General features: G+C 44.4%; 1 pseudogene; it reads right to left on the bottom strand.

Annotated features, from left to right (window-relative positions):
- Positions 1–9,974, bottom strand: part of LOC123741801 (tripartite motif-containing protein 16-like) — a 14,053-nt pseudogene extending 4,079 nt beyond the window's left edge.
- Between the last annotated feature and the right edge of the window lie 5,063 nt (positions 9,975–15,037).

Here is a 15,037-nt window from a genome sequence, read left to right as displayed (position 1 = left end):
TATTTAGTACTATAATGGTATTTACTAACATAATATTATTACTATAATAGTTTCTAAAGGGGTTCTAGGCTACCCTACCCTAGAATTAGGGTTCAGGATAAAACAGGTTATACGTAGGGTTAGAGTTTCTGTACAGCACTTTGTGACATCTGCTGATGTAAAAAGGTCTTTATAAATACATTAGATTGATTGTTAGGTTCAGGGTATTTAAAGAGATAAACTGTATGGGTTTATATCTCTCTTGCTCCTCCCTGTGGTCTTCTGTGGGAACTACATACCTCATTCACCACACTTGATAGACTCATAATCTGAGGTAGCAACTGAGTCAGAGCTACAAATCAATGATCTCCACCTATCCATTAGGTTTACAACTCAGTGAACCTGCGCAGCATTCTCTCTATTTGATGTCTACGAACCAACAGATTTCAACGATTATCATATTACCCAGCAGCCATTTAGAAACAAATAAAATAAGGTTAGTTAATAATCAGTTACCTGAGGTAAACCTACAAGGTTAACGCGGGCTGGAAGAGAATTACTTCAAAACCACAGCAAACAGCTGGGACATATAGTAATATTATATATATATAATATTATATCACTGGGCTCCTCTGTGCTAACAAACCCTGTGTACCACCCCTCCCCTGTTTAACCTTGAATTTCGTTCAGAAAAACACTTCCACATTTAGCAAAATGAACCAACTCTTTACGGATCTGTTCGGTGGTAATAAACGGAGGCAGATTAGACACCACTACTCTTGTCGAAATCAGCACCAACACAACCCCTCACATAAATCATACTGGTAACTAGCCGGGTAACAAGACTCACCTTTTACATTACCACAACCACCGCCTTGTTCATTCTGGATACAGAGTGTATATGTTCCTCTCCCACCTGTTCACCGACCAGGATCAATAATTCCTCCACACCATTCTCCACAACGCACCTGAAGAGACAGCGTTTCTTCTCCACTCGGTTGAGGACATCAAACTACCCTACTCCCTCCTCAACTCTAACCGATAAACAGCGGAAACCGATAAACAAACCCTCCCACCATGACAAAATACATTTGGAAAATAGGCAAAAGAATAGCTGCACTCTTCACGAACGACAAAACCTCACGTTACCAACTTCTTCTTCTTCTATGGTATAATGGCGGTCCTCAAACCAACGTTAAAGGAGCGTGGCGCCTCCTACTGTGCTGGAGTGTGTTCAATCACGGTTTACACCATTTCTAAATCCTCCTACCTAACTCAGTACTTCTGAGAAAATAAAAAAGATCCCTACTAACTTCTAACAGACCCTCCCCCATCCCCCAAATCCCTTCCAACCCCCCATCCAACCTAAATGACCCTACACTTCAATCTTTCCCTCTCTTCAACATCCTTACAACAATATAACAACACATGCTCCACCGTTTCATTGACAATACCCTCCAGACACAAACCATTCACATGCTGCCAACCAGATGGAAGGACCAGTTCAATGTACAATGTCCTAAACACAATCGAGGAAACACCACCTCTTCCTTCCTAATCTGACCTATGAACCTTGGTCCACCGACCTTTCTTTGGAGGGCATATAAATGCTCAGAGTCCCATCTCACATCCCTTGTGCTCAGAGTCCCATCTCTTCTGCCACACATCTATCAAAATGTCTCTGATCTCACATTTGTCCTCACCTGTACCCAGTGGAACATTAATATGTATTATATCTTGTTTTAAAGTTATTTTAGCTAACTAGTCTACAATTTCATTCCATTCCACACCTGAATGTGCTGGGACCCAGCAGAATCTCACTACTAGACCCATTCTCTCAATTCTCCATAATAACATTAATACCTCCAATAGTAGGTCACTCCTAATAGATTTACCAGATGATAAACTATTCAATACAGACAGAGAATCTGAGGATACTATAATTCTAACAGGTTGTTCGTCCTCCACCCACTGGAGGACAACTATTATCACCAACAGTTCAACTGAGTACACTGACAGTTCATCTGTTAGTCTTCTACATATCTGCACATCACATTCAGGAAGGTAAACACCTGCTCCTGTGGGCCCACTATCTGGGCCCTTGGATCCATCTGTGAAAAGAGGTAAAAAGCATAACAACTTCTACCAATGTAATTGTCAACCAGTTTCCCTTTATCACTGACTTCTGACCCAATCTTTTCCTTTTGTCTACCAAGGTTAGATCAACAACAGGATCTGGGAGTAACCATGGAGGAACATCCCCTATCACCACAGAAAGGGCCAACCTCCAACTCCCTGAAACTACTCTCATCAGCAAGCTTTCCAACTGTCCAACCAAAACCACTGCCTTGTCTACTAGTATATTCCCAACAGTCATCTAGAACAGTAGCAGTGGGATGCTCAACCTCACAGCCTTTCAACCCAATAAGCTAATGACAATTTATTACGTCGTATATCCAAAGGCATCTCACCTGCCTCAACTGGACTATAATATAAATCCATGATATTATGGGATACAAAATAGGAAAAGGGGAAATTATGATAATACTAAAAAACACACTTCTAACTAACCCTACACTCATTAAAACCCACTACCCCATTCCACTACTTTGACCCTATCTGCTCCTGCACCAGGCCAACTAACCCTACACTCATTAAAACCCACTACCCCATTCCACTACTTTGACCCTATCTGCTCCTGCACCAGGCCAACTAACCCTACACTCATTAAAACCCACTACCCCATTCCACTACTTTGACCCTATCTGCTCCTGCACCAGGCCAACTAACCCTACACTCATTAAAACCCACTACCCCATTCCACTACTTTGACCCTATCTGCTCCTGCACCAGGCCAACTAACCCTACACTCATTAAAACCCACTACCCCATTCCACTACTTTGACCCTATCTGCTTCTGCACCAGGCCAACTAACCCTACACTCATTAAAACCCACTACCCCATTCCACTACTTTGACCCTATCTGCTCCTGCACCAGGCCAACTAACCCTACACTCATTAAAACCCACTACCCCATTCCACTACTTTGACCCTATCTGCTCCTGCACCAGGCCAACTAACCCTACACTCATTAAAACCCACTACCCCATTCCACTACTTTGACCCTATCTGCTCCTGCACCAGGCCAACTAACCCTACACTCATTAAAACCCACTACCCCATTCCACTACTTTGACCCTATCTGCTCCTGCACCAGGCCAACTAACCCTACACTCATTAAAACCCACTACCCCATTCCACTACTTTGACCCTATCTGCTCCTGCACCAGGCCAACTAACCCTACACTCATTAAAACCCACTACCCCATTCCACTACTTTGACCCTATCAGCTCCTGCACCAGGCCAACTAACCCTACACTCATTAAAACCCACTACCCCATTCCACTACTTTGACCCTATCTGCTCCTGCACCAGGCCAACTAACCCTACACTCATTATAAACCCACTACCCCATTCCACTACTTTGACCCTATCTGCTCCTGCACCAGGCCAACTAACCCTACACTCATTAAAACCCACTACCCCATTACACTACTTTGACCCTATCTGCTCCTGCACCATGCCAACTAACCCTACACTCATTAAAACCCACTATCCCCATTCCACTACTTTGACCCCATCTGCTCCTGCACCAGGCCAACTAACCCTACACTCATTAAAACCCACTACCCCATTCCACTACTTTGACCCTATCTGCTCCTGCACCAGGCCAACTAACCCTACACTCATTATAAACCCACTACCCCATTCCACTACTTTGACCCTATCTGCTCCTGCACCAGGCCAACTAACCCTACACTCATTAAAACCCACTACCCCCATTCCACTACTTTGACCCTATCTGCTCCTGCACCAGGCCAACTAACCCTACACTCATTAAAACCCACTACCCCATTCCACTACTTTGACCCTATCTGCTCCTGCACCATGCCAACTAACCCTACACTCATTAAAACCCACTACCCCATTCCACTACTTTGACCCTATCTGCTCCTGCACCAGGCCAACTAACCCTACACTCATTAAAACCCACTACCCCATTCCACTACTTTGACCCTATCTGCTCCTGCACCAGGCCAACTAACCCTACACTCATTAAAACCCACTACCCCATTCCACTACTTTGACCCTATCAGCTCCTGCACCAGGCCAACTAACCCTACACTCATTAAAACCCACTACCCCATTCCACTACTTTGACCCTATCTGCTCCTGCACCAGGCCAACTAACCCTACACTCATTATAAACCCACTACCCCATTCCACTACTTTGACCCTATCTGCTCCTGCACCAGGCCAACTAACCCTACACTCATTAAAACCCACTACCCCATTCCACTACTTTGACCCTATCTGCTCCTGCACCATGCCAACTAACCCTACACTCATTAAAACCCACTACCCCCATTCCACTACTTTGACCCCATCTGCTCCTGCACCAGGCCAACTAACCCTACACTCATTAAAACCCACTACCCCATTCCACTACTTTGACCCTATCTGCTCCTGCACCAGGCCAACTAACCCTACACTCATTAAAACCCACTACCCCATTCCACTACTTTGACCCTATCTGCTCCTGCACCAGGCCAACTAACCCTACACTCATTAAAACCCACTACCCCATTCCACTACTTTGACCCTATCTGCTCCTGCACCAGGCCAACTAACCCTACACTCATTAAAACCCACTACCCCATTCCACTACTTTGACCCTATCTGCTCCTGCACCAGGCCAACTAACCCTACACTCATTAAAACCCACTACCCCATTCCACTACTTTGACCCTATCTGCTCCTGCACCAGGCCAACTAACCCTACACTCATTAAAACCCACTACCCCATTCCACTACTTTGACCCTATCTGCTCCTGCACCAGGCCAACTAACCCTACACTCATTAAAACCCACTACCCCATTCCACTACTTTGACCCTATCTGCTCCTGCACCAGGCCAACTAACCCTACACTCATTAAAACCCACTACCCCATTCCACTACTTTGACCCTATCTGCTCCTGCACCAGGCCAACTAACCCTACACTCATTAAAACCCACTACCCCATTCCACTACTTTGACTATATTTATCTGCTCCTGCACCAGGCCAACTAACCCTACACTCATTATAAACCCACTACCCCATTCCACTACTTTGACCCTATCTGCTCCTGCACCATGCCAACCAACCCTACACTCATTAAAACCCACTACCCCATTCCACTACTTTGACCCTATCTGCTCCTGCACCAGGCCAACTAACCCTACACTCATTAAAACCCACTACCCCATTCCACTACTTTGACCCTATCTGCTCCTGCACCAGGCCAACTAACCCTACACTCATTATAAACCCACTACCCCATTCCACTACTTTGACCCTATCTGCTCCTGCACCAGGCCAACTAACCCTACACTCATTAAAACCCACTACCCCATTCCACTACTTTGACCCTATCTGCTCCTGCACCATGCCAACTAACCCTACACTCATTAAAACCCACTACCCCATTCCACTACTTTGACCCTATCTGCTCCTGCACCAGGCCAACTAACCCTACACTCATTAAAACCCACTACCCCATTCCACTACTTTGACCCTATCTGCTCCTGCACCAGGCCAACTAACCCTACACTCATTAAAACCCACTACCCCATTCCACTACTTTGACTATATTTATCTGCTCCTGCACCAGGCCAACTAACCCTACACTCATTATAAACCCACTACCCCATTCCACTACTTTGACCCTATCTGCTCCTGCACCAGGCCAACTAACCCTACACTCATTAAAACCCACTACCCCATTCCACTACTTTGACCCTATCTGCTCCTGCACCATGCCAACTAACCCTACACTCATTAAAACCCACTACCCCCATTCCACTACTTTGACCCCATCTGCTCCTGCACCAGGCCAACTAACCCTACACTCATTAAAACCCACTACCCCATTCCACTACTTTGACCCTATCTGCTCCTGCACCAGGCCAACTAACCCTACACTCATTAAAACCCACTACCCCATTCCACTACTTTGACCCTATCTGCTCCTGCACCAGGCCAACTAACCCTACACTCATTAAAACCCACTACCCCATTCCACTACTTTGACCCTATCTGCTCCTGCACCAGGCCAACTAACCCTACACTCATTAAAACCCACTACCCCATTCCACTACTTTGACCCTATCTGCTCCTGCACCAGGCCAACTAACCCTACACTCATTAAAACCCACTACCCCATTCCACTACTTTGACCCTATCTGCTCCTGCACCAGGCCAACTAACCCTACACTCATTAAAACCCACTACCCCATTCCACTACTTTGACCCTATCTGCTCCTGCACCAGGCCAACTAACCCTACACTCATTAAAACCCACTACCCCATTCCACTACTTTGACCCTATCTGCTCCTGCACCAGGCCAACTAACCCTACACTCATTAAAACCCACTACCCCATTCCACTACTTTGACCCTATCTGCTCCTGCACCAGGCCAACTAACCCTACACTCATTAAAACCCACTACCCCATTCCACTACTTTGACCCTATCTGCTCCTGCACCAGGCCAACTAACCCTACACTCATTAAAACCCACTACCCCATTCCACTACTTTGACCCTATCTGCTCCTGCACCAGGCCAACTAACCCTACACTCATTATAAACCCACTACCCCATTCCACTACTTTGACCCTATCTGCTCCTGCACCAGGCCAACTAACCCTACACTCATTAAAACCCACTACCCCCATTCCACTACTTTGACCCTATCTGCTCCTGCACCAGGCCAACTAACCCTACACTCATTAAAACCCACTACCCCATTCCACTACTTTGACCCTATCTGCTCCTGCACCATGCCAACTAACCCTACACTCATTAAAACCCACTACCCCATTCCACTACTTTGACCCTATCTGCTCCTGCACCAGGCCAACTAACCCTACACTCATTAAAACCCACTACCCCATTCCACTACTTTGACCCTATCTGCTCCTGCACCAGGCCAACTAACCCTACACTCATTAAAACCCACTACCCCATTCCACTACTTTGACTATATTTATCTGCTCCTGCACCAGGCCAACTAACCCTACACTCATTATAAACCCACTACCCCATTCCACTACTTTGACCCTATCTGCTCCTGCACCAGGCCAACTAACCCTACACTCATTAAAACCCACTACCCCATTCCACTACTTTGACCCTATCTGCTCCTGCACCATGCCAACTAACCCTACACTCATTAAAACCCACTACCCCCATTCCACTACTTTGACCCCATCTGCTCCTGCACCAGGCCAACTAACCCTACACTCATTAAAACCCACTACCCCATTCCACTACTTTGACCCTATCTGCTCCTGCACCAGGCCAACTAACCCTACACTCATTAAAACCCACTACCCCATTCCACTACTTTGACCCTATCTGCTCCTGCACCAGGCCAACTAACCCTACACTCATTAAAACCCACTACCCCATTCCACTACTTTGACCCTATCTGCTCCTGCACCAGGCCAACTAACCCTACACTCATTAAAACCCACTACCCCATTCCACTACTTTGACCCTATCTGCTCCTGCACCAGGCCAACTAACCCTACACTCATTAAAACCCACTACCCCATTCCACTACTTTGACCCTATCTGCTCCTGCACCAGGCCAACTAACCCTACACTCATTAAAACCCACTACCCCATTCCACTACTTTGACCCTATCTGCTCCTGCACCAGGCCAACTAACCCTACACTCATTAAAACCCACTACCCCATTCCACTACTTTGACCCTATCTGCTCCTGCACCAGGCCAACTAACCCTACACTCATTAAAACCCACTACCCCATTCCACTACTTTGACCCTATCTGCTCCTGCACCAGGCCAACTAACCCTACACTCATTAAAACCCACTACCCCATTCCACTACTTTGACCCTATCTGCTCCTGCACCAGGCCAACTAACCCTACACTCATTATAATCCCACTACCCCATTCCACTACTTTGACCCTATCTGCTCCTGCACCATGCCAACTAACCCTACACTCATTAAAACCCACTACCCCCATTCCACTACTTTGACCCCATCTGCTCCTGCACCAGGCCAACTAACCCTACACTCATTAAAACCCACTACCCCATTCCACTACTTTGACCCTATCTGCTCCTGCACCAGGCCAACTAACCCTACACTCATTAAAACCCACTACCCCCATTCCACTACTTTGACCCTATCTGCTCCTGCACCAGGCCAACTAACCCTACACTCATTAAAACCCACTACCCCATTCCACTACTTTGACCCTATCTGCTCCTGCACCAGGCCAACTAACCCTACACTCATTAAAACCCACTACCCCATTCCACTACTTTGACCCTATCTGCTCCTGCACCAGGCCAACGGCCTGGGAGGACAGGACACCACCACTCAACACACCCTGGAACTCTTCTGAAGTCAAATCTAGTATGACCAAATACTTCTCTGCAGCTGCCACCAAAACATATTTTTTTCTGTGATTTACATTCCATTTCTGCGGTACAGTTGATAACCATTTGCTATGAACACTAAGAAGCCAACCTTACTGAAGCATATATCCCTCGTTGGCCCGTCCCTCTGTGCTGTCACAGATCTACTACTCACAGGGATCCTCTCAGGATCCCTCAGCCTTGACCCATCCTCCTCTACTTTCTTCACTGCCTCAGCAGTGACAACCTGTTCCCAACAGTGGGGTCAGTGGGATTGGATAGGGGCCCCTCTACCTCTCTCTCTCTCTCTCTCTCTGACTGGAGGAGACAGGTGAAATGGTGTGTCTCCTCTGGTCAACAATACTCACCTTGAGAGACTTCACAGCCTGTTGGAGCTCCTTCAGCTCCTTCTCTCTCTCCTGGAATCTCTGCTGGACCTTCTGCTGACTCATCCCCAGCTGCCTCTGTGGAGAATCACTCTTCAATGAGCTATCAAGCTTTATTAGTCCAGTAGATCAATAGTATAGTAATGTGACATAGGGCCCATAGAGAGGAAGGTCTAAAAAATGGATGGTCCATTTACTAAATGATATTTATTTGTTGCTATGTGAATGATTATAGTTTTTTATGGTAGGACTACATGTATCAACAGGTTGAGACTGAACTTTGGACTCATAAAAGCCCATTCAGAATGATAATAGTGTTTGACATTATAAAATGGTGATACATCTGGAGAATCTGGGTTGACATATCAATATACTCAAGGTTTGTGTTCATATTTGTTCTGCTGAGGATTCATTTCATTTGAATGATCTCATATTCAAACAGCCTTAGTTCCTACTGTATCTTTAATTCTTTGTTTATCAGACAGTCACCAACAAGTTGTTCTGGTCTTACCTGTTTCTCAGTCCTCTCTGCTGCAGCTGACACTGTATCATGGCCTTTATGTTCATCCATTGTACACAGATAACAGATACACTGCTGATCGGTACGACAGTAAACCTCCAGCAGTTTGTCATGATGAGAGCAGATCTTCTCCTGTAGTTGTGCGGTGGCTTTGACCAGCTTGTGCTTCTTGAAAGCTGGAGATTCGTAGTGAGATTGGAGGTGAGTCTCACAGTAAGAGGCCAGACACACCAGACAGGACATGAGGGCTTTCTGCTTTCTGGTCCCAGTGCAGACATCACACGCCACATCTCTAGGTCCAGCATAGCACAGAGCAGGAGGGGGAGCAGCCTGGAGTCCTGTCTTCTTCAGTTTCTCCACCAGCTCAGCCAACATGTTATTTTTTACTCAGCGTAGGCCTCGGACTGAAGGTCTGTCTGCACTGAGGACAGCTATAGACCCCTTTCAGAACATCCTGATCCCAGCAGCCCTCAATACAGCTCCTACAGTAACTGTGTCCACAGGGGATGGTGACTGGTTCCTTCAGTAGATCCAGACAGACAGAACAACAGAACTGGTCCTGGTCCAGCAGAACTCCCTGTTGAGCCATTTGGACGGTTGTTCACTCTCACACAGACAGACGACACAGAGACTCAGATCAGTTTCGTTTCCTCAGAAGAGAGTTTGTGAAGGGGGAGGGATTTCCTGGTTCTGCCAGAGGGGTGGGGTTAGAGGGAGGGAGGGTGGGGTTAGAGGGAGGGAGGGGTTAGAGGGAGGGAGGAAGAGAGAGAGGAACTGCATGCAACAGCAAGAGGGAGACAAATAGTTTTGTTCCAATGTTAGAGCCCTTAACATGGAACAAATGACATAATGAATCTTAAAATGTGAGTTGTTAGAATATATGAAGGGTTACAGTTTTCTATGAAGTACGTATGTATCATTATTTTAATCACCTTTATAATGCCTTATAAATCAATAAGTCCTGAGGAGGTGTGATATATGGTTATTATACAGTACCACGGCTAAGGGCTGTTCTTAGACAAGACACAACACGGATTGAGAATTATCTAACACTTTCAACAATACAATCACATTTTATTTTATTGGTTTCATACACATATTTATCAGATGTTATTGTGGGTGAATTGAAATGCTTGTGTTCCTGGTTCCAACAGTGCAGTAATATCTAACAATGCTTGTGTTCCCAGCTCCAACAGTGCAGTAATATCTAACAATGCTTGTGTTCCCAGCTCCAACAGTGCAGTAATATCTAACAATGCTTGTGTTCCCAGCTCCAACAGTGCAGTAATATCTAACAATGCTTGTGTTCCCGGCTCCAACAGTGCAGTAATATCTAACAATGCTTGTGTTCCCAGCTCCAACAGTGCAGTAATATCTAACAATGCTTGTGTTCCCAGCTCCAACAGTGCAGTAATATCTAACAATGCTTGTGTTCCTGGCTCCAACAGTGCAGTAATATCTAACAATGCTTGTGTTCCTGGCTCCAACAGTGCAATAATATCTAACAATGCTTGTGTTCCCAGCTCACAGAGGGCAAATCTAAAAAGTCAATGAAAATATTAGGACAAGCAATGTATATATATATATATATATACACTGTGTACTGTGATGTGATGCATAGACAATTTGGAGTACATCTGTAGTATATCTGAAGAATAGTAGATGTACAGCAGTAGTTATATAGGATGAACCATGACTAGAATACAGTATATACATATGAAGTAGACAGCAGTAGTTATATAGGATGAACCATGACTAGAGTACAGTATATACATATGAAGTGGACAGCAGTAGTTATATAGGATGAACCATGACTAGAATACAGTATATACATATGAAGTGGACAGCAGTAGTTATATAGGATGAACCAGGACTAGAATACAGTATATACATATGAAGTGGACAGCAGTAGTTATATTGGATGAACCATGACTGGAATACAGTATATACATTTTTATTTATTTCACCTTTATTTAACCAGGTAGACAAGTTGAGAACAAGTTCTCATTTACAATTGCGACCTGGCCAAGATAAAGCAAAGCAGTTCGACAACATACAACAACACAGAGTTACACATGGAGTAAAACAAACATACAGTCAATAATACAGTAAAAAAATAAGTCTATATACAATGTGAGCAAATGAGGTGAGATAAGGGAGGTAAAGGCAAAAAGGCCATGGTGGCAAAGTAAATACAATATAGCAAGTAAAACACTGGAATGGTAGATTTGTAGTAGAAGAAAGTGCAAAGTAGACATAGAAATAATGGGGTGCAAAGGAGCAAAATAAATTAATAAATAAATAAATACAGTAGGGCAAGAGGTAGTTGGGCTAAATTATAGATGGGCTATGTACAGGTGCAGTGATCTGTGAGCTGCTCTGACAGCTGGTGCTTAAAGCTAGTGAGGGAGATATGTGTTTCCAGTTTCAGAGATTTTTGTAGTTCGTTCCAGTCATTGGCAGCAGAGAACTGGAAGGAGAGACGGCCGAAGGAGGAAATTGCTTTGTGGGTGACCAGAGAGATCCCTGACCTTATCTTCTCTCAAGAAGATGTCTGGTAGGCCCATTTAAATACCTTTTTTGGACATTTCAAGATAGCAGATGTTTGAGTTGGGTCTATTAACACAGCTGTGAGTAGTTATTTTTTTCATTTTTTCATTTTTGACAAAATGAGCAGTCCTGGAAGTGACAGATTTTGACTCGTATTGAGTGATAAGACTGAGCTATTTAAAAACACTTTTTCAACATTTCAAGATAGCAGTTAGTTCAGTTTGATCTTATTAAAGACAGCTGAATATTCTTTTTTTTTTACCCAAAAATATTCTATGTTCATGCCCACTTCTTTTGCACTATGTTTGAAGGCTGTCAACTTCTTGTCAGAAGGAGAATCACTTAGCCTTTCAACTAATTTTCAAATGATAGGATGCCTATTTTAAAACACTTTCTCTACATTTCAAGATAGAAGTTAGTTAATTTTGAGCATATCAAAGACAGCTGCAACTTTATTTTATTAATTTTCACAATGTTTTTTTTTTTTACCCAAAATGATTCTAAGTCCACAGTCTCTGTCATTGAACTATGTTGAGCCGTGTGCCTGGTGATTGAACAGGTTACCAGGTGTGTTTTTGAATATAGTTCTTAATGGCTTCAGTGGTGTGCTGGGGTCCATTGCTTGCTAAGGGGGAACCTCCCACCCGGGTTCAGCCAACAGGGGGCGCACCCAACCCCTCTAGTAAAACTGAATGTCTCTCTCTCTCTCAGGCTATGAAAAAAGCCCCACCTCCCCTCGCTCAGCCATTCTAACAGTGGAAGCCAGGATCTGTGAGAAACTATGATAATAAACTGTGAACAATAATGAAGCCATGTTTGTCTGTGTGAGTGAGGATTTATTATTTAATTGTGTGATAACTTTAATTTTGTGATAACTTTATGTAATACATCCTGTTTTCTAACTGAATAAACATTTTAAGATAGCAGTTGGTTCAGTCTGATCATCTCATGTACTGTTGGAACTTTATTTTAATCCTTTTTCACTATTTTTATTTTTTTATGACAAATTCAAGAGCCTCTGTATACATTTTTACACAGTTTTTCCCCACTCTCTACTTTGTACAATGACAGAGAAGTGGGACTCTGTCGTTTTTCTGACAAGTTCTCTCATTGATCTCAGGTTCAGCCACCAGGGGGCACCCACCCTCCATGAAAACTTTCATAGGCTCTCTTTCACTCAGTAATCATGTAACAAGTCGACAGGCTCCCAGAGGCAGGGCAATCAAAGGCTCCAACTCACTGAAGTGCCCATCAGCCCAGCCATTGTTATTATTCCTACCAGCCGTTCTACAGTGAAGCGGGTTGATTAGTAGGTTGGAACCCCGTTACAACGGACACTTTACAATGACGCAACAATCAGCGTTTGAGCTGGACACACTCATTTAGAACGCTCTTTAGAACGCTGTTTAGAACGCTTGTTTAGAACGCTCTTTAGAACGCTCATTTAGAACGCTCATTTAGAACGCTTCTTTAGAACGCTGTTTTAGAACACTCATTTAGAACGCTTATTTAGAACGCTCGTTTAGAACTCTCTTTAAAACGGACAGTTTCCAATGACGCAACAATCAGCGTTTGAGCTGGACACACTTTTTTCAGAAACTATTTACACAAAAACACACACAGTCCTTACAAAGTTTATCTCCTGAATGTGAGCAGTTTATTTTTGGATTCAAATGGTTCAGATATTCACAGAAGTATATATATATATATATATATATAGCACAACACAATCATCCTAACCGGAAAAAATGTAGGCTACATTTGTCGTAGCGCTAACTGAAGAAAGATTGACCCAACACAAGCAGTCATATTTTCTAACTCTCGGCTGACGTAAACTACAATATGAATTAGCTAATAGCAAAATACTATGAATAATTAATCACATCACGGGGTGAGCTCACCATTGATCGAAATAATTAGGTAAAACACTTTCTAGAAATGGAAAGTTATCCGAGATTAGTTTCAGCGCGCAGCCATGCATTTTTTCCCCACAGAAACCGAAGATAATAAAAGACAAGATGTGTCACGTCCTGGCCAGTATAAGGGTTAATTGTCATTTTAGTTTGGTCGGACGTGGCAGCGGGTATTTGTTTTATGTGGTTCAGGGTGGTGTGTTAGTTAGGAGGGCGTTTGATTTATTATTTTTGGGTTTTGAGTTATGGTCTATGTTGATGTATTTCTATGTGTAGTCTGGTTGATCTGTTTCTATGTTGAGTTAATTGGGATGGACTTCCAATTGAAGGCAGCTGTGTGGTGTTGCCTTTGATTGGAAGTCCTATATTAGTTGGGTGTGTTTGTCTGTGTATTTGTGGGAGATTGTTCCGTGTTTAGTGTGTGTAAACATAACAGGACTGTCAGTGTATCGTGCGTTCGTTTTTTGTTATTTTGTATGTTCGTTTTGGAATTTATTAAAAGTTCAAAATGAACCATCTCAAATCTGCTGCATATTGGTCCTCATTTTCCGATGATGATTTCGCCATATCGTCCTCCGACGAAGAAATCCCTGACAGAATCTCCCACCAAACCAGGACCAAGCAGCAGAGGAATTTTGATTTGGACAAACGGGAGAGATGGACTTGGGAGCAGGTTATGGCCGGAGAAGGCCCATGGAGTAAGGCTGGTATGGACCGGGAACGTTTCCGAGGGACACGACTGGCGTTGAAGCACGAGAGGCACCCCCAATAATTTTTTTTGGGGGGGGCACACGGGTAGTTTGGCCTAGGAAGAGCCGGAAGCCAGCTACCCGTTTTTTTTTTTCAAATTTTTTTTTTGTAAATTTTTTAGCCAGCTACCCGTGGTTATATGGAGGAGCGTATGAGGTGGAGAGCGCCATGTTTCGCTGAGGAGCGCACTCTCTCACCCATACGCACGCACAGTCCGGTGCGCATTATTCCAGCCCCTCGCAGGTGCCGTGCTAGAGCGGGCATCCAGCATGGTAGGAGGATGCCTGCGCAGCGCATCTGGTCGCTGGTACGCCTCCGAGGACCAGGCTACCCAATGGGACTCCCTATGGGACTCCCAATCACAGCCAGTTGTGATACAGCCTGGATTTGAACCAGGGAGTCTGTAGTGACGTCTCTAGCACTGATGTGCAGTGCCTTT

This window comes from Salmo salar, chromosome ssa03 (genome assembly GCF_905237065.1).
Source record: "Salmo salar chromosome ssa03, Ssal_v3.1, whole genome shotgun sequence".
NCBI lineage: Eukaryota > Metazoa > Chordata > Actinopteri > Salmoniformes > Salmonidae > Salmo > Salmo salar.
The sequence above is the reverse complement of the archived record's forward strand: the minus strand, read 5'-3'. Positions and strand labels throughout refer to the sequence as shown.